The sequence below is a fragment of the Lepus europaeus genome, chromosome 22 (genome assembly GCF_033115175.1).
Source record: "Lepus europaeus isolate LE1 chromosome 22, mLepTim1.pri, whole genome shotgun sequence".
Taxonomy (NCBI): domain Eukaryota; kingdom Metazoa; phylum Chordata; class Mammalia; order Lagomorpha; family Leporidae; genus Lepus; species Lepus europaeus.
The window spans coordinates 43,424,900-43,451,929 of record NC_084848.1 but is presented as its reverse complement, the minus strand read 5'-3'; the positions used below and the strand labels follow the sequence as shown (position 1 = coordinate 43,451,929).

The following is a 27,030-nucleotide window of genomic DNA, read 5'->3' as shown; positions in this document are numbered from 1 at the left end:
CCTGGTTGGGGCGCCGGATTCTATCCTGGTTGCCCCTCTTCCAGGTCAGCTCTCTGCTATGGCCCAGGAAGGCAGTGAAGGTTGGCCCAAGTCCTTGGGCCCTGCACTCACTCGGGAGACCAGTAGAAGCACCTGGCTCCTGGCTTCGGATCAGTGAGATGCGCCAGCCGCAGCGGCCATTGGAGGGTGAACCAACAGCAAAAAGGAAGACCTTTCTCTCTGTCTCTCTCTCTCTCTCTCTCACTATCCACTCTGCCTGTTAAAAAAAAAGGTAAAAGGGGGGAGCTGCTACCCCAGCCTCAGGGCCCCAACTCTCCAACTCCCTAACTCTGTTGCATTTTATAAAACACTCATCCTCTGGGAATCGGGATTTTAAAAAATGTCTGTGCAGGGGAGGGGAGCCCCTTGAGGGAAGGAAGGTGGCCACCTGGGGCCCTTTGGTATAGACACAGTGGTGGGGGAAGGGGAGGCACTGATGGTTCACACCATATCTCAGGTGGTACCACCCGCTCAAGACAGTTTCTTGACTCCTCCCCTTGTGGGGCCAGGGGAGGCTGAGCCGATGCTCTTGGGTTGCTGTTGGATTTGCTGTGGGTGGTTTTGAGCTGTACTTCATCTTTAGGCATCGGTAGTGGCTGCAAGGCCACTTCCTCTATCTCAGAGACACCAAGTGGGGATTTTTGGATGCTGTAAGATGTTCAATGGCAGCCGGCGCCGTGGCTCACTAGGCTAATCCTCTGCCTTGCGGCGCCGGCACACCAGGTTCTAGTCCCGGTCGGGGCACCGGATTCTGTCCCAGTTGCCCCTCTTCCAGGCCAGCTCTCTGCTGTGGCCAGGGAGTGCAGTGGAGGATGGCCCAAGTGCTTGGGTCCTGCACCCCATGGGAGACCAGGAGAAGCCCCTGGCTCCTGCCTTGGGATCAACGCGGTGCACCGGCCGCAGCGCGCCAACCGCAGCAGCCATTGGAGGGTGAACCAATGGCAAAAAGGAAGAACTTTCTCTCTGTCTCTCTCTCACTGTCCACTCTGCCTGTGAAAAATAAAAATAAATAAATAAAATAAAATAAAAAAATGTCTTCACAACATTATAAAAAAAAAAAAGATGTTGAATGGCCCAGATATGGGGTGGTTGGACCTGGTTCAGGGGACCCTAGTCCCTGGCCCCTTAGCCTTTCTGGCTTCCCCAAATGGGGGACAGTTGGGCATCCAAGTGGAGTCTTGCTCAGTGGTGATCTCTTTGGATCAGCTGAGGAGGAACTCCTACGAGGGCATGGCCTGAGCCAGGTGTTGACTGAACGCCTGAGACTCCAAGCCCAGTTTTCCTCATGGACTGGGAGCTGGGTGACTGGTGCAGCAGCTTCTCTCATTCCTGGAGGGAGGCCACAATGTGGCACCACAGATTGTCATAACGGACTGGTGAGGGCTCTCGTGTTGGACCTGTTGGCACCAAATGTGGATGCCTCTGGGCTTCCTGTTGCTGGGCCAGGCAGGCTGACAGGAAGGGAGAGGTATAGCTGAAAGCTGGGTCTGGCTCTGGCCCTGCTTGTACTAAATCAAAATCAGGACTGTCCAAAGAAGTGAGCCGCCTGTCATAAGACAGGCTTCCATTGCATGTCTGGTTGGCCAGGCTCTTACAGGAGGTAGAAGTGGTGCCCTCTAAATGCATGGACTGCAACTGGTCCAGCACAAAACTTGTTCTCAGCTGACTGAGGCTGGAGGAATGAGAGCTACTGGAAAGTGAGCTACTGGAAAGTGGATCAAAGTGAAAGCTTTTGCCAAAGGTGGGAGAACAGAAGCTGTCTGGTTCCAAGCTGGGCTCTTAGTGTTAACTGGGATGACAGCTGCTCTCCGCAGTTGAGGTTGGCTTCCTCGAACTGTCCCCATGACTAACTTGGTGCTGGAGGAATGAGGCAGGGCAGCTGATGTACTGCTGCTACTATAACCTGGCTGACACTTGTACATGGTTGGTATGGGGGGGCTGTCTTTGCCCAAAAGGCTGCTATCTCCTTTAGTAGCCAGGCTAAGGTGTGTTTGCTGTCCCATGCAGCTGCTCAGGTCTGGCATAGGAGGCCGGGGTTTGGCATTTGCAGACTGGCTCTGTTGTTTCCAAGCTTCCTTTAGACTTAGTTCTCCTGAGCTCTCCCTGGATGCCATTATCCATGATCTTCACAGTAATCGGACACTTCTAGCTGAAGGAAGGGAGGTCTGATTACAATTGTCTTCTCTTATTTGGTCTTCCCAAATATCCGGGTGCTGGGGAATTGCAAAGTACATTGTTACAGCAGCCATTGGTGAAGACTTGTTTTATAAAATCATCAGATTTATGAGTAAATCTGGTTTAGAACTGGTTGAATCACACTAAGTAGATGGATGCTATTTCAAAATTATAAACAAGCCTATTTTGACCAAATATTTTAAGCCCTTTTGGCATCCTGAGACTTTCTCAGAAACAAGATTCTAAATTTTTCACTTTGAGATTTTCAGCAGAAACCCTTGGTGTGTCAAAGGATATAGATCTTATCTTTTAGAGGTAATAGCTTATTATGCAACTTGCATTTTAGGAAAGTACTGTCATGAAATTATGCTCAATGTTAAATTATATTTATATAGATATGCCATTGATATAAATGTCCTAGAAGTTACATAAGTTTTAAAATTTGATAGTCCTGTTGTATTGTTACTAGTCATGATGATTATCTTGATAAAAAGGAGACCCAGAGTCCTAAAAGGGACAATAGGTGTGTAAAATCCTTCAGTTTCTTTCTTTCCTTTTTAAAGATGTATCTATTTATTTGAAGACAGAATTCCAGAAAGGAGAAGAGAGAGATTGATTTCTTCTGTTGGTTCACACTCCAAAGGGCCACAATGACCAAAGCTAAGCCAGGCTGAAGCCAGGCAATATGGTCATAATTCAAGTTCTCCCAAATGGGTACAGGAGCACAGACACTTGGCCATCCTCTGCTGCTTTCCCAGGTGCATTGGCAGGGTGCTGGATCAGAGTGAAGCAACCAGGACTCGAAGTATAACCCATACAGGATGCCATCATCATAGGTGGTAGCTTAACCTGCAATGCCACAATGCTGACCCCTCTTTAGTTGCTTTGAAACATCCTGTATGGAATGAACATAAATGGCTCATGTCAATTAATCAATTTCATAATTTTAACTATGTTTATTTAAAGACTTCTGTCATCCATAATTTTGTATTCTTCTCTAAAAACACTTGTAAGGAATTTCACAGAAAATATTCTTGAATACAGATTTTTGGCTACTTTAGACAAGAATTTCCAGAACTTTGAGGGAAAGAAAAAAACAAAAAAACCCCATAAACTGGTAATGAGGGGCCAGTGCTATGGCACAGTGGTTTAAAGCCCCAACTTGCAGCTCCAGCAAAAATAAAGAAACTGGGGCCAGCACCATGGCACAGTAAGTTAATCCTCTGCCTGTGGCACTGGCATCCCAAATGGGTGCCAGTTCTAGTCCCAGCTACTCCTCTTTCAATCTACCTCTCTGCTATCGACTGGGAAAGCAGTAGAAGATGGCCCAAGTCCTTGGGCCCCTGAACCCATGTGGGAGACAGGGAAGAGAATTTGGATTGGCGCAGCTCCAGCTGTTGCAGCCATTTGGGGAGTGAACCAAAGGAAGGAAGACCTTTCTCCCTGTCTCTTCCTCTCACTGTCTGTATCTCTACCTCTCAAATAAAATAAAACCTTAAAAAACATAAAGAAACTGATACTGTAAGATGTGGACTTGGTCACCCAAGGCTTACTGATATGTCTAAGAATTACAGCCACTTGCTCACTTAATTAGATACAATAGTTCACATTTGGGCAATTTTTTAGCACTGTGCATACTGCTTACTGTGCATACTGTGCTCACTTCTGGAAAAAGCAAGGCTACTGGCTCATTTCTGACTATTTGAGAGAGTCTAAGCCATACTATTTGATAACTGAAATATTACTAAAAGAAAAAAAAGTGTTTTTTTAATCCAGCCACATTGTCCACAGGCCCCTCTGGGGACAATAAATGTGAATGACTACATGTATTGAACAAATGTGTCCCAGCAGGCTATTCTAATGACCCTTTAGCAGGGGTGGAGGACTTCCATTCCCTAGCCACATAAAGCCCATAAAGTCATTTGGTCTGACTCTGCCAAGGCAACTATAAATGGGATTCGATATTCAATCTATACAGACAAAATCTTAAGTTGCCAAGCAACTACAAATGGGACTTGATATTCAATCTATACAAAATAAATCTTAAGTTGATAATTTTGTATGTCCTGTGAATGATATTATAGACACCAAAATGTCCCTTGGAATAAAGGCCCTTTGCTTTAAAGACTACAGGTCTTGAACAATAAAGGATGGAAACAGCTTCAAAGACAAGAAGATTCAACCATTGAACACACAGCAGTAACTCCTCCAGAATATTTGGAAGTAACAGCACTGTTACCAGATATCTTAGAACAGAAGGTTAAGCTCAAAGTCCTCACCCAAGCCTTATGTCTCAGATGAGGTAAGGGTGAACACTCACACTGCCTTGAGTTAGGAAAGAGGGATGTTGGTGGTCTGGGTTTCTATTGGGATAAGGATTAAAGACATACTTAGGGTCTTCCTTGGTTTCAAGAAACATGGAAGAGATATACAGAAATCTGTGTTTCCCAAACTTTCTTTGAAGCTAGTCCATATCTCTGTTCTATTTGTATGAATACTGGCTATTCATTTTCATTCAGTACATAGAACTGGAGAATGTGATTTTGCACATAAGGCACTGGCAAATTATATTCAAAGTGTCTTTTTTTATCTTAAGGATTCACTCTTTATTTAGTCATTTTTATTAGCTTAAGGGAAGACCTGGGAGCAATGGGACTCACTTATCTTTTTTTAGAAACATTTTGTTTAGTTAGTATAAATTTAATGAGTACATCTTTAAGAATAGAGTGATTCGCCCCACTATATCCACTCTCCCACCTCTACTCCCTTCCCTTTTCCTCCTCCCTCTCCCATCCCCAGTCCCATTCTCCATTAGGATTCATTTTCAATAAACTTTATACACAGAAGACCAGCTCTGTACTAAGTAAAGATTTCAACTATTTGCACACAGACACATACATTAAATATTAAAAAAAAAACTGAGAATAAGTTTTATAGGTATATCACATACTATGACTCATTTAGGACTGAAGTCTTGCATGGGGAGTAAGTGCACACTGACTCCTGCTGTAATTTAACAATTAAATCTCTTATATATGATGTCAGTGATCACCCAAGACTCTTGCCATGAGTTGCCCAGGCTAAGGAAGCCTTTTGAGACCAGTCTTTGTCAGTATTTAGGCAAAGCCAAAGGCAAAATGGAAGTTCTGCCCTCCCTTCAAAGAAAACTACATTCTTATTTTATGGCTCCTTCTTTCCACTGGGGTATCATTCACAGCAATCCTTCATGTAGGACTTTTTTTATTTTTGCCACAATGTCTTAGAATTCAATGCTTGCAATGTTTTCATGGGCTTTTCAACCATACAAGAATGCTTTAAGGGCTCATTCTGAGGTCACAATGCTATGTAAAGTGATTGTCATTCCGTGAGTCTGCTGTGTGAACTGCTTCCCAACTCAGCATGTCTTAAAATGCAATGTCTGGTCCCACTCTAAGTCTCTTTTTTTATTGTTTTTTAAATATTCATTTATTTTAAAGACAGAATTACAAAGAAAGAGAGATCTTCCAGCTGCTGGTTCAGTCCTCAAATGGCTGCAACAGCCAAAGCTGGACCCATCCAATGTCAAAAGCCAGGAACGTCTTCCAGGTCTCCCAAGTGATTCCAGAGGAGCAGTACTTGGGCCATCCTCTGCTCATTTCCTGGGTGCATTAGTAGGAATATGGATCAGAAGTGGAGCAACTGGAACTCAAACCCATGCCCATATAGGATACTGGCAAGGCAAGCAGTGGCTTTACACTCTACAATAAAGTGCCAGCCATATGCAAAGAAAGTCTTAATCAGTGACTATTCCTGGTTTTAAACTGGAAGTTTTCTGGCAGAAAAATCACTAATTTCTCTTGTTTCTCTTGAGATACAGAAATACTACCATGTTCTTGCTTTTATTACTGCTGTAGAATGGTTATATATCTGCAAGATAAAGCTATGCAGAAACTGGCTGTGTAACCCTTCTATTTATATATAAGATTGCTACAGCAAAACCCGGAAATAGGAAGTTTTTTTCTTAAAGAAATGCCTATGGTGGCTGCTGTTGTGGTTTAGCAAGTAAAATTGTCAACTATGACCCCAGCATCCCATATGAGTACTGCTTCTAGTCTTGGCTGTTGCACTTCCAATCCAACACCTTGCTAATGGCCTTGCAAAGGTAGAAGATGACTCAGTACTTGTGCCCCTGGCTGATGCAGCCACCTGGGGAAGTGAACCAGCAGATGGAAGATATCTCTCTCTGTCTGTGTTAACTATTAAGTAATCAAATGAGTAAGTAAAAGAAATGCCTATAACCTCCTCTACTTTCATCCTATCCTAAAAATACCCCCACATTACCCCACAAATTTCACAAAGCAGTCTGACCAATCACTGTCCCTTTTCCCTAAGGATGAAGGATTAACAAAAATAAAAACATCTAAAACAAAACCACTATAAAACAAAAGCAGGACTGAGCATCTTCTCTGTCTCCCTTTGACCTAGGTATCCTTATCCATATTGTACCAAAAATAATTCACTGAATTGAGGGAGTTATACAGCTGGCCTGACAAGCCTCTAATCCTGCACACAAGAAGTCACTTTTCTGCAACAGATAGAACCCTGCTGGCCAATATTGTCTGAATGGGTTTATTTAGGAGAGTTCCACATTTAGGTAAGGAAACATCCCAGTCTGGGGCAGCAAATAACTACCAATTGTATGTAAGCTCCCAGATTAACTGAAGCCCACCTGATTGCCATTAAAATTCCCTAAAGAACATAGCATCTTCAACTAATAAGATGAAAGTCAAAAGCATCATGAACCAATCAGGAACTTGGACACAAGCTGAACATGCATCTGCCACCTCTAATTTCAATCTATAAGAATCTTTGCCTCTACCTTCATGGGGAGTCCTGGAGTTAAGCTCCTTGCTCTGGGCTTTAAAATAAATGCTTCTTTACTCCACCACACCAAAGCCAGTGATTGGCTTACTGTGTGTTGGGCAAGTATATACAGGTTAGGGGTTCTAACAGCAACACCACCAACTAGATTGGAGGTATGTCCTGCAATAAGGGCAGAGATGGGACTTGAACCCAGGCATGCTGACATAAAAGATAGGCTTCTCAAGGAGTGCTCCAATCATTATGCCAAATCCCATTCCCTTACATTTTTAAACTAATTTTTTCTTAAATTCCAGATAGATTGAAGGAGACAGCAGAGATCACCCATCTGCTAGTTCAGTCCCTAAATGTCCACAATAGTAGGGGCTTAGAGAGGCCAAAGTGAGGCACCAAGAACTCATTCTAGGCCTCTCTCATGGGTGGCATGAATCTAAGTACTCTAACCCACAAGGGTGTACATTAGCAGGATGATGGAATTAGAAAAGCCAGGACTCTCTTCTAGGCACTCTTGTAGGTGATGTGGGTGTCCCAAGTGGCAACATAACCGCTGTATCAAATTCCACCTAGGCTAATAATTCCTTCTACCGAAAGTAAGGAAAACTGACATTTCTTTGACAAAAATTTGGAAAACCTCACAAATGAAAATAAGATATTCCCAGGAGTTATCTTAAACATTATTTAAAAGTTTGCTTTTAATAGATACAGGAAAGTAAGAAGTTAAAACATTAAGGTTTGTGTACAAATAATGTATCTTAGCTTGACATAAATTTTATTATTTTTTTAAAGATTTCTTTTTTGAAATGCAAAGTTACAGAGAGTGAGAGTCATAAAGAGGGATCTGCCATCTGCTGGCTCACTCCCCACATGGTCAAAATGGCCTGCGCTGGGCAGGTTTGAAGTCAGGAGTCATGAGCTTCACCAGGGTCTTCCGTGTGTGTGGCAGGGCCCAAGCAGCAGTTGGGCCATCTTCTGTTGCTTTTCCAGGTGCATTGACAGGGAGCAGGATTGAAAGTGGAGCAGCTGGGATATGAACCAGCTCCTATATGGGATGCCAGTGCTGCAGGTGGTGGCTTACCCACTATACCACAGCACCAGGCACGATTATATTCCAACACCTCTGCTTTTGAAGACATTTAGAGATATTTTGAAGTTGTAAATTAGTGATTTGGGCTTGTGCTGTGGCCCACCAGCCTGCAGCATCTGCATCCCATATGGGAGCCTGGCTGCTCCACTTCCAATCCAGCTTTGTGGCAATGCACCTTGGAAAGCATTGGGGTTGGCCAAGTCCTTGTAACTGCACTGATGTAGGAGACCCAGGAGAAGCCCCTGGCTATGGATTAGCCCAACTCTGGCAATTGTCATTTCATGAGTGACCCAGTACATAGAAGACACATCTATCTTTCTAGCTATCGATCTCCCTACCTCTTTCTGTACCTATTTCCAATAAAATAAATAGAAAAAAAATACAGTGTGGCTTCAGGGGGCCACTATTCAACAGTCCCTCCCCAGATAAAAAGTCAGTGATAGAGAATTAATGAAGGAATTAGTATAGGAGCTCACATCTTTTCCTCTTGCTTCAGACTAAACCAGTGTGGGGGACACTGAATCCAGAGAGGCCTAAAGGAACTTCCTGAGCCTGCCTTGAATTTGAAAACCTGTCTTTAAGTTTCAATTCCCTGGTAGCAAACACCCCAGCCCCAGGGCACTTCTGCCTAAGGATCATTAAGGTGGTATAATAGGAGTTGCTAAGACCCTTTTGCATCACAACACCCCATCCCTTGCCCTCATCTGCTCATCCACTCTGTACCATCCACTCTGTACCTCAGCTATATATATACACCTCCCTTTTACAATAAAGTGAGACCCTGCTTTGACTGGGCTCCACACTGCACCAGATTGTCCCCCGGGTTTGGGGAAGGCTGCGTGGTGGCGTGTGGCGCACTTTCCCCTCCTTGGTTAAGGCAAGCTGCAGGCAGCCTGCCTAATTCTCCGGCGGTGGTGAGGAACAGTGTTGGGATTTCTTCTCCCAAACAATCCGGGATATATATAAAAACAACATAGCCCTGAAGGACTTCTGAAAATTTACCAGACTAACCTGCTAAAAATAACTAGGAAGTTTCAAGAAAGGTCAGTTAGAAAGTTTCAAGAAAGGTCAGTTTCTGGGAAACTGCAACTTAGCAGATAACAGGGAATAGCAGTTTGGAAACCCCCTTTGTGCAATGGTTAAGATAAGTAAAACTGATATGTACGGAGATAAGTAGAACTGCTGTATACTAAGATAAGTGAAATTACTGTAAACAAAAATCCCCTTCCCCCTTGTATTCACTTGCTTAAGATAATTTTATGGTTTTTGCCTTTAAATACTGCCTGTAACCCTCGTCCAGTACCTCACTCTCTCAGGAGGGAGGGGTCCGTTTTGCGCAAAATGTAAATAAACTGCCTATTGCTGTTTGCATCTCAGGTGTCCGGAGTCTGAATTTCTGGGTCCCCAGGGTGCTACCAAGGACCCCGCCAGCTTTGGGTCCTTCAGCCTGATGTAACTTCATCTGATTAAAACACTCAATGATTGAGCCAGCGCCGTGGCTTAACAGGCTAATCCTCCACCTTGTGGCGCCGGCATACCGGGTTCCAGTCCCGGTTGGGGCGGCGGATTCTATCCCGGTTGCCCCTCTTCCAGGCCAGCTCTCTGCTATGGCCCGGGAAGGCAGTGGAGGATGGCCCAAGTCCTTGGGCACTGCACCCGCATAGGAGACCAGGAGAAGCACCTGGCTCCTGGCTTCGGATCAGTGCAATGAGCCAGCCGCAGTGGCCATTGGAGGGTGAACCAATGGCAAAAAGGAAGACCTTTCTCTCTGTCTCTCTCTCTCTCACTATCCACTCTGTCTGTCAAAAAGAAAAAGAGTTTAAAAAAAAACACTCAATGATGGAAAAAAAGATGACCAGAGGAGAGCGGCAAGATGGCGGAATAGGAAGGGAGCACACTATTAGTCCGAGAGAGAGACAGGTTAATAAAAGTGGAGATACTGCAGGGTCAAAGAAGAGTAGGGGAAGAAACAGCAGAGGAAACTCTTCCGGAACTAGTGATTCACAGTGTACCAGCGTGGAGAGCATGGGAGCCCAAGTTCGGGACACCAGCAGCAGACTCAACACACCAGCGCTGGAATGCGAGGTGAGCCAAACCTCAATAGCCCAAGACACCAGCGGGCAAGTGGAAAGAGGAGACTAGAGGGAATGAGGCTTGAAACTCCGTGGGGAAAAGTTCACCAGGCTAATTAGAAGAGAGAGAGAGAGAAAAAAAAAGTGACCGATAAGGACACGAGTTTCTCTCTCTCCGCTCACCCCTCAAAGGCAAGCAAGACAAAGAGCAGGTGACATTTTGGACATACGTCATAAGCAGGGTGACATCAGGTCTGCACCGGCCCTGAGCCTAGCAGAAAAACCTGATGCTGGGGGGAGGGTTGAAATAACAGGAGATTAGCATCTAACTTGGCAACCCAGTGGGAGACTGCAGGAGAATTGGAGCCCACACTGAGGGCAGCACAGATTCCCTGTGTGGTCCTTGGGAGAGAGCTTCCAATCTCTGGCTCCTGTGGCTATATCATTTGCCTAACTACCTCCAATTACGTTCAGCTGTGCAGAATTACTTCCGTTTTGAAACAAAAAAAGAAAGAAAGAGAGATTTACCACACCTAACCTGGGAGTGTCATCTTTGACACACCCTCAACCCTGAGGAACCAAACACAGCTCTCAGGCCACACTCATCTCAAGCCTCTAAGGCTCCACCAAAAGCAGACATTCCACTTAATATAGAGCCATAGTGTAACAAGAAAAAACATCAGAGTGAAGAAACCAAATATCTCCAAAATGCCAAACAACAAACGCAAAAACCGAGGTAACAAGAACAAGGAAGACACTTTGATGCCCCCAAATGAAAAAGACACCCCAATTCAAGATTATGAAGATGATGAGATAGAAGAAATGCAAGAAGCAGATCTCAAAAAATTGGTAAGATCATTAAGAAGTTCTCAAAAACAAATTCTTGAACTACAGAAATCCTTAATGGACAAGATAGAAAATCTCTCTTGCGAAAATGAAATATTAAGGAGGAATCAAAATGAAATGAAACAACTAGTAGAACAAGAAACTGTGATAGTGATGAGAAATCATAATGAAATGAATAATTCAATAGATCAAATGACAAACACACTAGAGAGCCATAAAAACAGAATGGGCAAAGCAGAAGAGAGAATATCAGACTTAGAAGACAGAGAACAGGAAAGGAAACAGGCAAACCAAAGAAAAAAGAAGAAATTAGAAATCTAAAAAATATTGTCGGGAATCTACAGGATACTATTAAAAAACCCAACATTCGGGTTCTAGGAGTTCCTGAAGGCATGGAGAGGGAGAAAGGATTAGAAGGCATTTTCAGTGAGATACTAGCAGAAAATTTCCCAGGTTTGGAGAAGGACAGAGGCATCTTAGTACAGGAAGCTTATAGAACCCCTAATAAACATGACCAAAAGAGATCCTCACCACGACATGTTGTAATCAAACTCACCACAGTGAAACATAAAGAAAAGATCCTAAAAGGTGCAAGAGAGAAACATCAGATTACTCTTAGAGGATCTCCAATTAGACTCACAGCAGACTTCTCATCAGAAACCCTACAAGCTAGAAGGGAATGGTGAGAAATAGTCCAGGTACTAAGAGAGAAGAACTGCCAGCCCAGAATATTATATCCTGCAAAGCTCTCATTTGTGAATGAAGGTGAAATTAAGACTTTTCATAGCAAACAGAAACTGAAAGAATTTGTTGCCACTCATCCTGCCCTGCAAAAGATGCTTAAAGATGTGTTACACACAGAAACACAGAAACATGGTCACCAATATAAAAGAAGGTAAAGGAAGGAAACCTCACAGCAAAAGATCACAGGAAGCTCAATTTCTCTTTGACATAGAATTAAACTCTGATGCTTTGTTAAAGCAATGTGTCAAAGTAATCTATTATGTTCTCTTGATGTCTGTTACATTCTAATTGTTCAAAACAGCTGAATTTTTATTAACAGCTATGGGTTATTTAAATATGTGCTTATTTTCAAAGATTTGAATAATCACCTGTAACAATGATCAAATTCCGTCTATATTATGACATGATTTTAAGGAATCTTATTTCAACCAGATATTTTGGATTTTGAGCCTTCTTGACATTCTTGACAGGCATTCAAAATATTAGAAGTACTGTCAAGATGTGATGTGGTACCAAACTTTAAGTTTCTATAATGGAAAATGCTATTAATACAAATGTTTGAGAATGAAAAAGTCTAATGATCTTGTGTTACTAGACATGATAGTTATCTTAATGAGAAAGCCCCAGAGGCCTAAAGGGTTAAATACTTGTAAAATCCTACAGGTGCTTTCAAAAATACTGTGAAGTAACCAAGTGCCTCTTGTTGGTTGATGAGTTTATAATTTTAAACATGGCAAATTAAAGTCTTTTGTCATCCACAGTTATATGTGATTTGCTGCTCATAAAACTAAAGTGTTGTTGGTTCTGTGTTTAGCTGTCCTCCTATAGGTTCCTATGGACGTTTTCCAGCCACTTCTATTGTATTCAGTACTTTGGGATGGCTCTGTAAACAGATGAAGCCAATAATGTATTAACAGTACCAACTGAGAGAAAGTATGGTTAACTGAGGTTACTAAAAACAAAAAGCAATTCAAATCAATTGGCAACCTACAAAAAGAGTTAAAGATTTTAAAAGCTATTATTAAAATTGCTATATTGGTCTACTATGCTATGTTATATGTGTGTACATATTGTATGTCCACATGGGGAAATTTTATTAAGAGTTTTATTTTAAATGGCTTATAGGTAAGATTGTCCATAAATTTAAGCTGCTAAAATCAATCAAAGATACATTTTAATTGGTGTGACCTGAATCTGTGTATCATATGTTTTAAACTTGTTGGTAGAAAGAAACTAAAAACATTTTATATGGTTGTGCTTAAGTTTACTGGTTAAACAAACTACACCATGTTAGATATTTAAGAGGTGTTTTCAAATACATGATTCTTAAAATTTAGAGAAGGCATTGGACCTTCTGGGAAATGTTTTCTTTAAGTTGTTATCTAATGGTTGAAACTGTTTGCTAAGTATTCAGGTGATATTGCTATTGTCAGCAAGCAATCTAGGACTTGCTCCCTCATTTCTCTATTCTAAGCCCAACTTGTTCTTTCATTTCTCTATTCTCTTCAAGGTAGGAAACTAATTCTATTATGAAGGAATCTGTAGGACGCACAATTTAATCCTTAGACCTGAAAAAGAGATAGCTAACATTTTTCTGTAATAGCATAGCCAAAATAAGAACTTAAATAATAATCTCATAGCTAGATTCACTTTGCCATCAGTGAAGTAAACAGTAAATAGAAAAAACTTCACTTTCAGACCAAAGGGAAAGAAAGTTTTAAAGTGAGAATATAATTTTCCTCATGGGCATTGTCTACCTTAGAAAAACTACTACAGAACATGCCTGTGACTATAGACTTGTAGTTCACGCCACTGAAGATTAGAGATGGGACTTGGGCACTCCCTTGACTTGCATCCTCTGGTCTGTTTTAACACAAACCAGGAGGAAAAGAAAGCTAGGTATCAGAAGCAATGGGTGGCAGGCCTATTAATGGCTGATTTGCACAGTGATCTGCCCTCAAGGAGATGCAACAGGCCAGTCCATTGCAGTGGCTTTCAATGTGGTAAGCCTGGGCTTCAGCAGAAGTCAGCTTGTGAAGAGCCCTGGCAGCTCTGCCAAGAGTTGGATCACTGGAAATGGACCTGCCCTGGAGTCAAAAGATGCCAAGGTCAGAGCCACAGATCTTATTGGCTCTAAGCTGAAAAGCCCTTCACTCAGCCCAACTTCCAAAGTGACCACTGCAGCTGAGGGGATGGTCAAGTAGGGTCAGCAACATTGCAGGCAGAACTGTAAATTTCTCGTTAGAGATGCCACCTGCCTTTACCTGGCCAGCTCTCCTCCCAGGCCAGCCAAGTAATGAAAGTCAGCAGAGTGCCTTCCCCTAGGAGGTTCCCACCTCCCTTAGGATATACCCCATGTGAAGAGAGAGATAGGTCTGGGCCTCTTAACTTACAAGGCCTAAAGCCCAACAGATTATTATCAAGCCCCTTCTATCAGGTTCTATTTGCCTCTCAATCAGAAAACTTAATTGTAGCTTAGACAGTACCTTTCTTAGCTCCTCTAATAATGACTCTGTCCTTTGTTCTAGACCCTGTGTAGTGCACTTGGGCGGCCTCATTCCTTTGTAATCATAACCTCTACTCTACCACCAATGGCTCTACTCCCAACCTGTGTGTACTGATGGTCCTCTTCCCCACTTAATGCTGTATAATTGTTCAAACCTGGTAAATGCCACTCTTAGGATCATTGGTTACTATCCTCACCCTGTCTTTTATGAACTTGTCTAAATATGATCAGAGTTGGCAAACTTGGAAGGCTTCCATAGCCTTGGCAACTCATGACGACAGCCTAGGGTGGTTACTGGCGCCATAAACTAGAGTTTCAATTTGTTGGGTCAACAACAGGAGTCACTGTGCACTTGCTCCTCATGTGGGATCTCTGTCCTTAATGTGCTGTACATTTTGATTTAATGCTATAACTAGTACTCCAACAGTATGTTTCACTTTGTGTTTCTATGTGGGTGCAAACTGTTGAAATCTTTATACTAAATTGATCTTCTGTATATAAAGAGAATTGAAAATGAATCTTGATGTGAATGGAAGGGGAGAGGGAGAGGGAGAGGGGAGGGTTGCGGGTGGGAGGGAAGTTATGGGAGGGGGAAGCCATTGTAATCCATAAGCTGTACACTGGAAATTTATATTCATTAAATAAATGTTAAAAAAAACACTCAATGATGGATAATTGACTTTTGCTTAAACTTTATATGAGAAAAATAAATAAGCCACACAGGAGCATCTTAGAAAATGATTGCTTCTCTGTTGCTAGTTAAGAGAAACTTCCAGGGAATAAGCACTTGGCATGGTAGTTGAATACCCACGTTGCATACAGTGCTGTGTGTCTCAAGTCCCAGTACTGATTCTGTTCCAGCTCCCTGTGTCAGGGACCGTGCAACATGTGGCCTCTTAGCAGTAAACTATTGAAGTAGAGCTAAGTAGCCCACGCCGGAAAGTACTGATAACACCACCCTGTGTCTTAAGTGTTTATGACCATTCCGGGAGCCAAGATGGCAGATAGTGAGGATGTGCGCCTTAGTTTGGGAAAATAAAGTTTCATAAAAGTGGAATTACTGTAGCCTCAGGAAAAGACTCAAGAAAAAAACTGCAGAGGAAATGCTTCCAGATCTAGTGGATGTGACACAGAGGACTTACAGGGAGCCCACCGCGTGGAAAACCAACCGAGATGAGCCGAGCGGCGGGAGAAGAGCCAGAGCCACAGAATCTCGCCAGCGTGGGAACCAATGGATTAGGGTAAGACAAAGACCTCAGAAACCCAAGACATTGGGGGTGGGGGGAGGAACAGAGGCCTCTCCCTTCACTCACCAAGCAAAACAAAGAGAACCGCGATTTTACATATGTAAAGCGCAGCCAAACACAGTAACTTTAGCTAAACTCGAGAACATATTGAGGGCTGCATAAACTCTGTGTGTGGTCCCAGGGGTAGATCAAACGAATACTCACAGAGGCCAGATTTCAACTACCCTCAACTCGACTCCCAACTGAGTCAAAAAAAAAAAAAGAGAGAGAGAGCCAGCAAGGAGCAAGGGAGTAGGCAATCTGGGAGAGTCGCTCTTTGCACAGCCTTAAACCTGAAGAATCAAGCATAGCTCTCTGGCCACACCCATCACAGCCCCTAAGGATCCAACAAAGCAGACAGCTCACTTAGAGGCATAGTATAATGAGAAAAAAAACACCACAGCAAAAAAACCCACAAAAACACCATAAATTATCTCCAACATGCCAAACAACAAACGCAAAAACCGAGGTAACAAGAACAAGGAAGACACTATGACGCCCCCAAGTGAACAAGACACCCCAATCCAAGATTATGAAGATGAAGAGATAGAGGAAATGCAAGAAGCGGATCTCAAAATACTGATAAGAACATTAAGAAGTTCTCAAAAACAAATTCTTGAACTACAGAAATCCTTAATGGACAAGATAGAAAATCTCTCCCATGAAAATGAAATGCTAAGGAGGAATCAAAATGAAATGAAACAACTAGTAGAACAGGAAACTGAGATAGTGACAAAAAACCACAATGAAATGAAGAACTCAATAGATCAAATGGCAAACATATTAGAGAGCCTTAAAAACAGAATGGGTGAAGCAGAAGAGAGAATATCAGACTTACAAGACAGAGAACAGGAAAGGAAACAGGCAAACCAAAAAGAAGAAGAAATCAGAAATCCAAAATATACTGTCAGGAATCTACAGGATACTATTAAAAAACCCAACATTCGGGTTCTAGGAGTTCCTGAAGGCATGGAAAGGGAGAAAGAATTAGAAGGCCTTTTTAGTGAGATACTAGCAGAAAATTTAACAGGTTTGGAGAAGGACAGAGACATCCTAGTACAGGAAGCTCATAGAACCCCTAATAAACATGACCAAAAGAGATCCTCACCACGACACATCGTAATCAAACTCACCACAGTGAAACATAAAGAAAAGATCCTAAAATGTGCAAGAGAGAAACGCCAGATTACTCTCAGAGGATCTCCAATTAGACTCACAGCTGACTTCTCATCAGAAACCCTACAAGCCAGGAGAGAATGGCGAGATATAGCCCACGTACTAAGAGAGACAAACTGCCAGCCCAGAATATTATATCCTTCAAAGCTCTCATTTGTGAATGAAGGTGAAATAAAGACCTTTCACAGCAAACAGAAATTGAAAGAATTTGTCGCCACTCGTCCAGCCCTGCAAAACATGCTTAAAGATGTGTTACATACAGAAACACGGTCATCAATATGAAAGAAGGTAAAGGAAGGAAACCTCAGAGCAAAAGATCACAGCAATCTCAAACCATATATTAGAAAGTACATTTGGCAAATGGCAGGGCAAAGTTACTCCTTCTCAATAGTCACATTGAATGTTAATGGCCTGAACTGTCCAGTTAAAAGACACCGATTAGCTGATTGGGTTAAGGAACAAAACCCATCTTTTTGCTGCTTACAAGAAACTCATCTTTCCAACAATGATCCATACAGGCTGAAAGTGAAAGGCTGGAAAAAGATATACCATGCCAACAGAAATGAAAAAAGAGCGGGCGTAGCCATTTTAATATCGGACAACATAAACTTTACCACAAAAATTGTTAGGAGAGACAAAGAGGGGCACTATTTAATGATTAAGGGATCCATTCAACTGGAAGATATAACGATTATCAATGTATATGCACCTAATCACAGGGCAGCAGCTTATTTAAAAGACTTGTTAAGGGACTTAAAGGGAGACATAGACCCCAATACAATAGTACTGGGGGACTTCAATATTCCACTCTCAGAGATAGACAGATCAACAGGACAGAAGATCAACAAGGAGACAGCAGATTTAAATGACACTATAGCCCAAATGGATCTAACAGATATCTACAGAACATTTCATCCTGCATCTAAGGACTTTACATTCTTCTCAGCAGTACATGGAACCTTCTCTAGGATTGACCACATACTAGGCCATAAAGCAAGTCTCAGCAAATTCAAGAGAATTAGAATCATACCATGCAACTTCTCAGACACAAAGGAATGCAATTGGAAATTAGCAACTCGGGAATTCCCAGAGCACGTGCAAACACATGGAGATTGAACAACATGCTCCTGAATGAACAATGGGTCATAGAAGAAATTAAAAGAGAAATCAAAAATTTTCTGGAAGTAAATGAGGATCACAGCACAACAAACCAAAACCTATGGGATACAACAAAAGCAGTGTTAAGAGGAAAATTTATATCAATAGGTGCCTACATCAAGAAATTGGAGAGGCACCAAATAGATGAGCTTTCAAGTCATCTCAAGGATCTAGAAAATCTGCAGCAAACCAAACTCAAACCCAGTAGGAGAAGGGAAATAATTAAAATCAAAGAAGAAATCAACAGGATTGAATCCAAAAAAAATTACAAAAAATCAGCCAAACAAGGAGCTGGTTTTTTGAAAAAATAAACAAAATTGACACGCCATTGGCCCAACTAACTAAAAAAAGAAGAGAAAAGACCCAAATCAATAGGATCAGAGATGAAAAAGGAAACATAACAACAGACACCACAGAAATAAAAAGAATCATCAGAAATTACTACAAGGACTTGTATGCCAGCAAACAGGGAAATCCATCAGAAATGGACAGATTTTTGGACACATACAACCTACCTAAATTGAGCCAGGAAGACATAGAAAACCTAAACAGACCCATAACTGACACAGAAATTGAAACAGTAATAAAGGCCCTCCCAACAAAGAAAAGCCCAGGGCCAGATGGATTCACTGCTGAGTTCTACCAGACATTTAGAGAAGAACTAACTCCAATTCTTCTCAAACTATTCAGAACAATTGAAAAAGAGGGAATCCTCCCAAATTCTTTCTATGAAGCCACCATCACCTTAATTGCTAAGCCAGAAAAAGATGCAGCATTGAAAGAGAATTACAGACCAATATCCCTGATGAACATAGACGCAAAAATCCTCAATAAAATTCTGACCAATAGAATGCAACAACACATCAGAAAGATCATCCACCCAGACGAAGTGGGATTTATCCCTGGTATGCAGGGATGGTTCAACATTCGCAAAACAATCAACGTAATACACTACATTAACAGACTGCAGAAGAAAAACCATAGGATTCTCTCAATAGACGCAGAGAAAGCATTTGATAAAATACAACACCCTTTCATGATGAAAACTCTAAGCAAGCTGGGTATGGAAGGAACATTCCTCAATACAATCAAAGCAATATATGAAAAGCCCACGGCCAACATCCTATTGAATGGGGAAAAGTTGGAAGCATTTCCGTTGAGATCTGGTACCAGACAGGGATGCCCACTCTCACCACTGCTATTCAATATAGTTCTGGAAGTTTTAGCCAGAGCTATTAGGCAAGAAAAAGAAATTAAAGGGATACAAATCGGGAAGGAAGAACTCAAACTATCCCTCTTTGCAGATGATATGATTCTTTATTTAGGGGACCCAAAGAACTCTACTAAGAGACTGCTGGAACTCATCGAAAAGTTTGGCAAAGTAGCAGGATATAAAATCAATGCACAAAAATCAACAGCCTTTGTATACACAGGCAATGCCACAGCTGAGGAAGAACTTCTAAGATCAATCCCATTCATAATAGCTACAAAAACAATCAAATACCTTGGAATAAACTTAACCAAAGACGTTAAAGATCTCTACGATGAAAACTACAAAACCTGAAAGAAAGAAATAGAAGAGGATACCAAAAAATGGAGAAATCTTCCATGCTCATGGATTGGAAGAATCAATATCATCAAAATGTCTATTCTCCCAAAAGCAATTTATACATTCAATGCAATACCAATCAAGATACCAAAGACCTTCTTCTCAGATCTGGGAAAAATGATGATGAAATTCATATGGAGACACAGAAGACCTCGAATAGCCAAAGCAATCTGATTGTACAACAAAAACAAAGCCAGAGGCATCACAATCCCAGATTTCAGGGCATACTACAGGGCAGTTGTTATCAAAACAGCATGGGACTGGTACAGAAACAGATGGATAGACCAATGGAACAGAAGAGAAACACCAGAAATCAATCCAAACATCTACAGCCAACTTATATTTGATCAATGATCCAAATTAATCCCTGGAAAAGGACAGACTATTCAATAAATGGTGCTGGGAAAATTGGATTTCCATGTGCAGAAGCTTGAAGCAAGACCCATACCTTTCACCTTATACAAAAATTCACTCAACGTGGATTAAAGACTTAAATCTACGACCCGAAACCATCAAATTATTAGAGAGCATTGGAGAAACTCTGCAAGATATAGGTACAAAGACTTCTTGGAAAAGACCCCAGGAGCACAGGCAGTCAAAACCAAAATTAACATTTGGGATTGCATCAAATTGAGAAGTTTCTGTACTTCAAAAGAAACAGTCAGGAAAGTGAAGAGGCAACCGACAGAATGGGAAAAAATATTTGCAAACTATACTACAGATAAAGGGTTGATAACCAGAATCTACAAAGAAATCAAGAAACTCCACAACAACAAAACAAACAACCCACTTAAGAGATGGGCCAAGGACCTCAATAGACATTTTTCAAAAGAGGAAATCCAAATGGCCAACAGACACATGAAAAAATGTTCAAGATCACTAGCAATCAGAGAAATGCAAATCAAAACCACAATGAGGTTTCACTTAACCCTGGTGAGAATGGCTCACATCCAGAAATCTACCAACAATAGATGCTGGAGAGGATGTGGGGAAAAAGGGACACTAATGCACTGTTGGTGGGAATGCAAACTGGTTAGGCCACTATGGAAGTCAGTCTGGAGATTCCTCAGAAACCTGAACATAACCCTACCATACAACCCAGCCATCCCACTCCTTGGAATTTACCCAAAGGCAATTAATTTGGCTAATAAAAAAGCCATTTGCACATTAATGTTTATTGCAGCCCAATTCACAATAGCTAAGACCTGGAACCAACCCAAATGCCCATCAACAGTAGACTGGATAAAGAAATTATGGGACATGTACTCCATAGAATACTATACAGCAGTAAGGAACAATGAAACCCAGTCATTTGCAACAAGATGGAGGGATCTGGAAAGCATCATGCTGAGTGAATTAAGCCAGTCCCAAAGAGACAAATATCATTTGTTTTCCCTGATCGGTGACAACTGAGCACCGAAGGGGAAACCTGTTGAAGTGAAATGGACACTATAAGAAACAATGACCTGATCAGCTTTTGTCCTGACTCTAGATGTACAATGTAATACTTTATCCTTTTTAGTATTTATTGTTGTTGTTCTAGTACTAGTGGTTGAACTCTGTCATTAACACACAATTATTCTTAGGTGTTTAAATTTTAACTGAAAAGTGATCCCTGTTAAATTTCAGAGTGGAAAAAGAGAGGGAGGAGATGCACAATTTGGGACATGCTCAATCAGACTTGCCGCCAATGGTGGAGTTAGAAATGTGCCAGGGGATTCCAACACAATCCCATCAAGGTGGCATGTACCAATGCCATCTCACTAGTCCAAGTGATCAATTTCAGTTCACATTCCATGGCTTGGATAGGTCTAAGAAACAAAGGGATCACACAAACAAGACAAGTGTCTACTCATACTAACTGATAGAATCAAAAATGGAGAGAAAGATCCAGCATGGGAAGTGGGATACACAGCAGACTCATAGAATGGCAGATGTCCTAAACACCACTCTGGCCTCAGAATCAGCCCTTAAGGCAGTCAGATCTGGCTGAAGAGCCCATGAGAGTATTGTAGGCATGGAAAGCCATGATACCATGGAAAAGAAAAAAAGAAGAAGACCTAAATGAAAGATCTCTGTGAGTGAGATCCCAGTGGAAAGAACGGGGCCATCAAAGAAGGAGGTACCTTTCTCTGAAGGGAGGAGAGAACTTCCACTTTTACTGTGACCCTATCGGAATAAGATCAAAGTCAGCGAACCCTAAAGGCTTCCATAGCCCTGGCAACTCATGACTAGAGCCTAGGGAGATTACTGACGCCATGAACAGGAGTGTCAAATTGTTAAGTCAGCAACAGGAGTCACTGTGTACTTACATCCTATGTGGGATCTGTCCTTAATGTGTTGTCTAATGTGCAGTGATGCTATAACTAGTACTGAAACAGTATTTTTACACTTTGTGTTTCTGCGTGGGTACAAACTGATGAGATCTTTACTAATTATATACTGAATCGATCTTCTGTATATAAAGATAAGTGGAAATGAAAAACAAAAAAACCTGGTGTTAAATTGGAAATGGCATAGAAAATTAATTTTTAAAAAAATATTATGTAGGATCTCTGCCTTTAATGTGCTGTACACTCTTATTTAATGCTATAACTAGTACTCCAACAGTAATTTTTTTTTCACTTTGTGTTGCTATATGGGGGCAAACTGTTGAAATCGTTACCTAATATATACTAAACTGATCTTTTGTATATAAAGAGAATTGAAAATGAATCATGATGTGATTGGAAGGAGAGAGGGAGCGGGAAAGGGGAGGGTTGTGGGTGGGAGGGAAGTTTTGGGAGGGGGAAGCCATTGTAACCCATAAGCTGTACTTTGGAAATTTATATTCATTAAATAAAAGTTTAATAATAAAAAGAGTTTATGACCATTCCCCCACCTGCACGAGCATTGCAGTTGCAAGATAACCTTGTGACCTCCCTCTGCTTACACAGGCACTGTAGCTGCAAGGTAAACTACCCTCCTCCCCCCGCCCGACATCCTGCCTTCACGATATATAAGTGAGTGGTTAAAAAAATAAAGACACAGCTTGAACAGCCATGTTGTCTTGCTGTCATCTTTGTGTCTCCTGTCCCTTTCATTCCCCATTCCAAGTACTTGGCCCTAGTTGATGTCCCGTGGGATGGGACAACTGGCACCCAACGTGGGGCTCAAGTGCAGCCCTTGGGGTTCGAGTGCCTGTAAGATTTGAGGAACGCCTCCTTCCAGGAGGAAAACTTGGATCCAAGTGATTGTGCGTCTGGCTTGGAACTTCCCACCCGAGATCATTAGCATCAGTCGATGCTGTGGAGTGAAGATGGTGCAAGGTAAGTGATGGCCATGGGACAGGCATTATCATCACAGGAAATGTTCATTTCAAGTCTCAGGGAGGCCCTTAATCCATGAGGAGTTCGGGTTAAAAATAAAAATCTAAAGGCATTTTTTGAGTATGTAGAAAAATTGTGCCCCTGGTTCCCCAAGGAAGGAATAATTGATGAGGTCAAGTGGCAAAGAGTTGGAAATTGTTTCATGATTTCAGTTAAAGTAAATGTTACCTTTGTAAAGTTAATATTACTATATGTAATAAGAAATTGTGGTGACAAAGTGTCTGGACTACCCATTCTGTTTTTGTATTATGTACTAACTCTACCCTTATTATTGATAGAAATGCTCAGATTATGCTTGGTTTGCTTTACAAAAAAAATGTAAATCCAAATATGCCGCAAATGGTTAAGATTCCACAAATCTACAAGAATGTAACAATTACGGTACTGTTTTTTATGTCCCTGACATGGGTGCCCAAGAAGCTAATTCCCCCTCAGATATGTTTCAATTTATCCTTAAAACACCTTAAATATTATTGTGTTTGATTTCTGAATGTATACTTGTATGAGAAATTTGTATTGTATTCTTATGATAATGTGTTAAGTACTCCTACACCTCAATGCAACCTTAGGGCCAAATGTAAGGACAGATTTTTAAAATAAAGAGGCTTGTATCTAGGTTTGGCTCTAATAAACAAACAACTTGTCTACTGGTTAACCTTCTCCTGCTCTTTGGGAGCCTAGCCAGTTCCCGGGGAGGAGGATAAAGGAATGTTTCTAATAACAGGTAGGCATGCTTCGTGTCTCAGCTCTCTGGCCAAGATCCGGGATGGGACACACTGCTTGCCTAAAATCTTGACAATGAGCCACCCTTGTCCTTGGGGGCTTTAAGAGGGAGCCAGAACAAGCCTCTGCTACTGCTGTTTCATCCCGGGGGAACACGCAGTCAAGCTAAATGTTAAACATGCTGGTGATGATTACTGATAATGTTTAATTCTCAGTATGGATTAAAAATTGCCTAGAGATGCCCACACTACTGTAAATTCTACCAAACATAAGTACAACATGGGCATGGATCAATTGGCTACTGTGGCTAAGGTGTCCCTTTCATGAGAGATTAACAAAATGAATTCACTTAAAAACAGGACATTTAGGACCTGCCGCTCTGCATGATATGTCATTACAAAAATCAACAAGGAGGGTTATGCCCAACAAAACAAGGGTGCTACAAATGTGGACAGCAGGGACATGTGCAAAAATCATCCAAAAGCTAAAAATCAAAATAAAACTCCTCCTGGGACTTGCCCCCAGTGCAAAAGAAAAAGGCATTAGGCCAATAAATGTGGCTCCAAAACTGATAAAAAAGGTAATTCATTAAAGAACAAAGTTTGGGAAACTGAAAGAGGGGACAGCCCCTGGCCCCGGTATCTCAAAGAACAAACCCTGGGGCAGTACGGTTTGTCCCCTCCCAGCCTCAGGCTCAGCAAATACCTCAACAATTGCCTCCCTCCAAGAGCAACCCCAGGTATCTCAGGACTGGACCTCTGTGCCGCCTCCATACAATATTAGACTCCACCCAGGGCCCACAAATTATCCCTACAGGGGTGCGGGGCCCTCTGCCTTCGGGTACCTGTGCTTTTATTCTCGACCAAGCATCAGCCACCCTTAAAGGCATTCAAGTTTTTCCCCAGTATTATTGACGGTGACTTTACTGGGGAGATAAAAATCCTAGCAGCCACTATTAATGGAGTAGCTGTCGTTCCACAGGGTACCCGTTTAGCACAACTGGTTCTTCTGCCTTTAATTACTGGAAATACATCCTCAATTTCTTCCAGGCCCCAAGGCATTACCCCTTTGGGCTCCTCAGATACTTATTGGGTCCAGCCAATTACAAAAAATAGGCCTGTGTTAACCCTTACTATTAAAGGAAAGGATTTCAAGGACATTTTGGATACAGGGACAGATGCCACAGTCATATCTCAAGATCACTGGCCTGCCCATTGGCCGCTGACTGCATCTCTCACTGATTTGCAAGGTATAGGCCAGTCCAGCAACCCCCAAGTCAGTTCAAGGGTATTACATTAAAAAGATAAGGAAGGCAATCAGGGCACTGTGACTCCTATTGTATTACCAGGCCTCCCTGTTAACCTGTGGGGACGTGATATTCTCTCCCAAATGGAAGTTATCCTGTGCAGCCCTAATGCTGTGGTCACACAACCAATGCTGTGCATGGATTATGTGCCTGACACAGGACTTAAAAAAATGAGACAGGACATACCTCAACCTATTACAGCCCCCTCTAAAACAGATAGACATGGGCTTGGATATTCGGATTTTTAGTAACAGCCACTGGAGTTTTTTTGGCAAAAATCCCTCATGCCCAATAAAAAAGGTCAACCTCTTTTCTGGGTCCATCTCCCCATTTCCTCATCTAAAGTAATTACAGTATATTTGTCTCAGGTTGCTTCAATAATCATCAAGGCTCGTTTCCTTTCCTGCCAATATTTCGGAAAGACCCCAATGTTGTAGTAGTGCCATATACCCGAGAACAGACTCAGTTCCTTCTTCAAACTTCTGATGACTGGGGAATAGCCATGTCAGGATTTATGGGAGTCATTGACAATCACCTCCCTGATGACCCCATGTTACAGTTTGCCCAATCCTATTCTTTTATTTTTCCAAAAAATACAAAAAACAATCCCATTCCAAAGGCTGTTACAGTATTTACAGATGGGTTGTCCAGTGGGAATGCTGCCTTTGTGTCAGACAACCGTTCCCATGTTTTTAAAATATCTTATCAGTCGGCCCAGTTGGTTGAGCTGTATGCCATACAGTTTCCCAGTCAAGTTGTAAATATTTATACTGATAGTGCATATGTAGCTCACTCCATTCCGTTGCTTGAAAATTCTCCTTTTCTTAAAACAACTTCCAACTCTATGCCCTTGTTTATACAAATTCAAAAGCTAATACGAGAAAGAAAACAGCCCTTCTATTTGGGACATGTTAGGGCACACGCAAGCCTACCAGGATCACTCTCAGAAGGTAATGGCCAGGTAGATGCTGCTACAAGGCTTGCCTTCCCCACAGTTGTGGGAACAGTGCAGGAAGCTCAAAACTCAGAAGGTAATGCCCAGGTAGATGCTGCTACAAGGCTTGCCTTCCCCACAGTTGTGGGAACAGTGCAGGAAGCTCAAAACTCAGAAGGTAATGCCCAGGTAGATGCTGCTACAAGGCTTGCCTTCCCCATAGTTGTGGGCACAGTGCAGGAAGCTTGGAACTTACATAGGTTGCATCACTTAAATGCTCAATCTCTCCATTTGTTTTGTAAAATTTCATGAGAACAGGCTTGTGAAATAGTCAAAAAATGCCCCTCATGCGTTACAAGCCAACCTGTACCACATTTGGGAGTCAATCCGTGTGGTCTTCTCCCTAATCAACTGTGGCAAATGGATGTCACAAACTTCCTAAAATTTGCCAAGCTAAAGTATCTTCATGTCTCCATAGACACCTACAGTGGCTTTGTCTTTGCCTCCCCTCATACAGGACAAGCTGCTAAGGATGCTATCTCACACCTTATCACGGCTCTTTCTGTACTGGGAAAACCTGTTAAAATTAAGACAAATAATGGTCCTGCTTATGTCAGCGCTAAGTTTAAACAATTTTGTGAGGCTCTCCATATTAATCACATTACAGGAATCCCCTGCAATCATTATCAAAAGAGCCCATCAAACGCTAAAAACCTGGCTCACTCGGCTTGAAGCCACTTGCTTATCCTTTGTCTCTCCCAGAGACCGATTAAATCATGGGCTCTTTGTACTAAATTTCTCAACCTTGGATAATAATAGTCATTCAGCCACAGATCGCCACTGGCATTCTTCCCCTGAAACGGCCCCACCTATGGTGATGTGGCGAGACCCCCTCACTAGTGGCTGGCACGGCCCCGATCCTGTGCTTATTTGGGGACAGGGGTCAGCCTGCGTTCTGGATCAAAAACAATCAATGCCAAGATGGCTGCCTGAAAGATTAATTAAACAAGTTAATTCATCAAACTCTTCTAATATTAACCCTACACCAGAGCCTACATCCAGCCCTGAGGATATTTTCCCCTTGTGTTTACAGGAATGAAAAGACCCGGCTGGACTCTACTGGAACTCATTACAGGACTCCTTG

General features: G+C 42.0%; 1 pseudogene; it reads right to left on the bottom strand.

Annotated features, from left to right (window-relative positions):
* Nucleotides 1-480: 480 nt before the first annotated feature.
* Nucleotides 481-27,030, bottom strand: part of LOC133751464 (palmitoyltransferase ZDHHC5-like) — a 63,436-nt pseudogene continuing 36,886 nt past the window's right edge.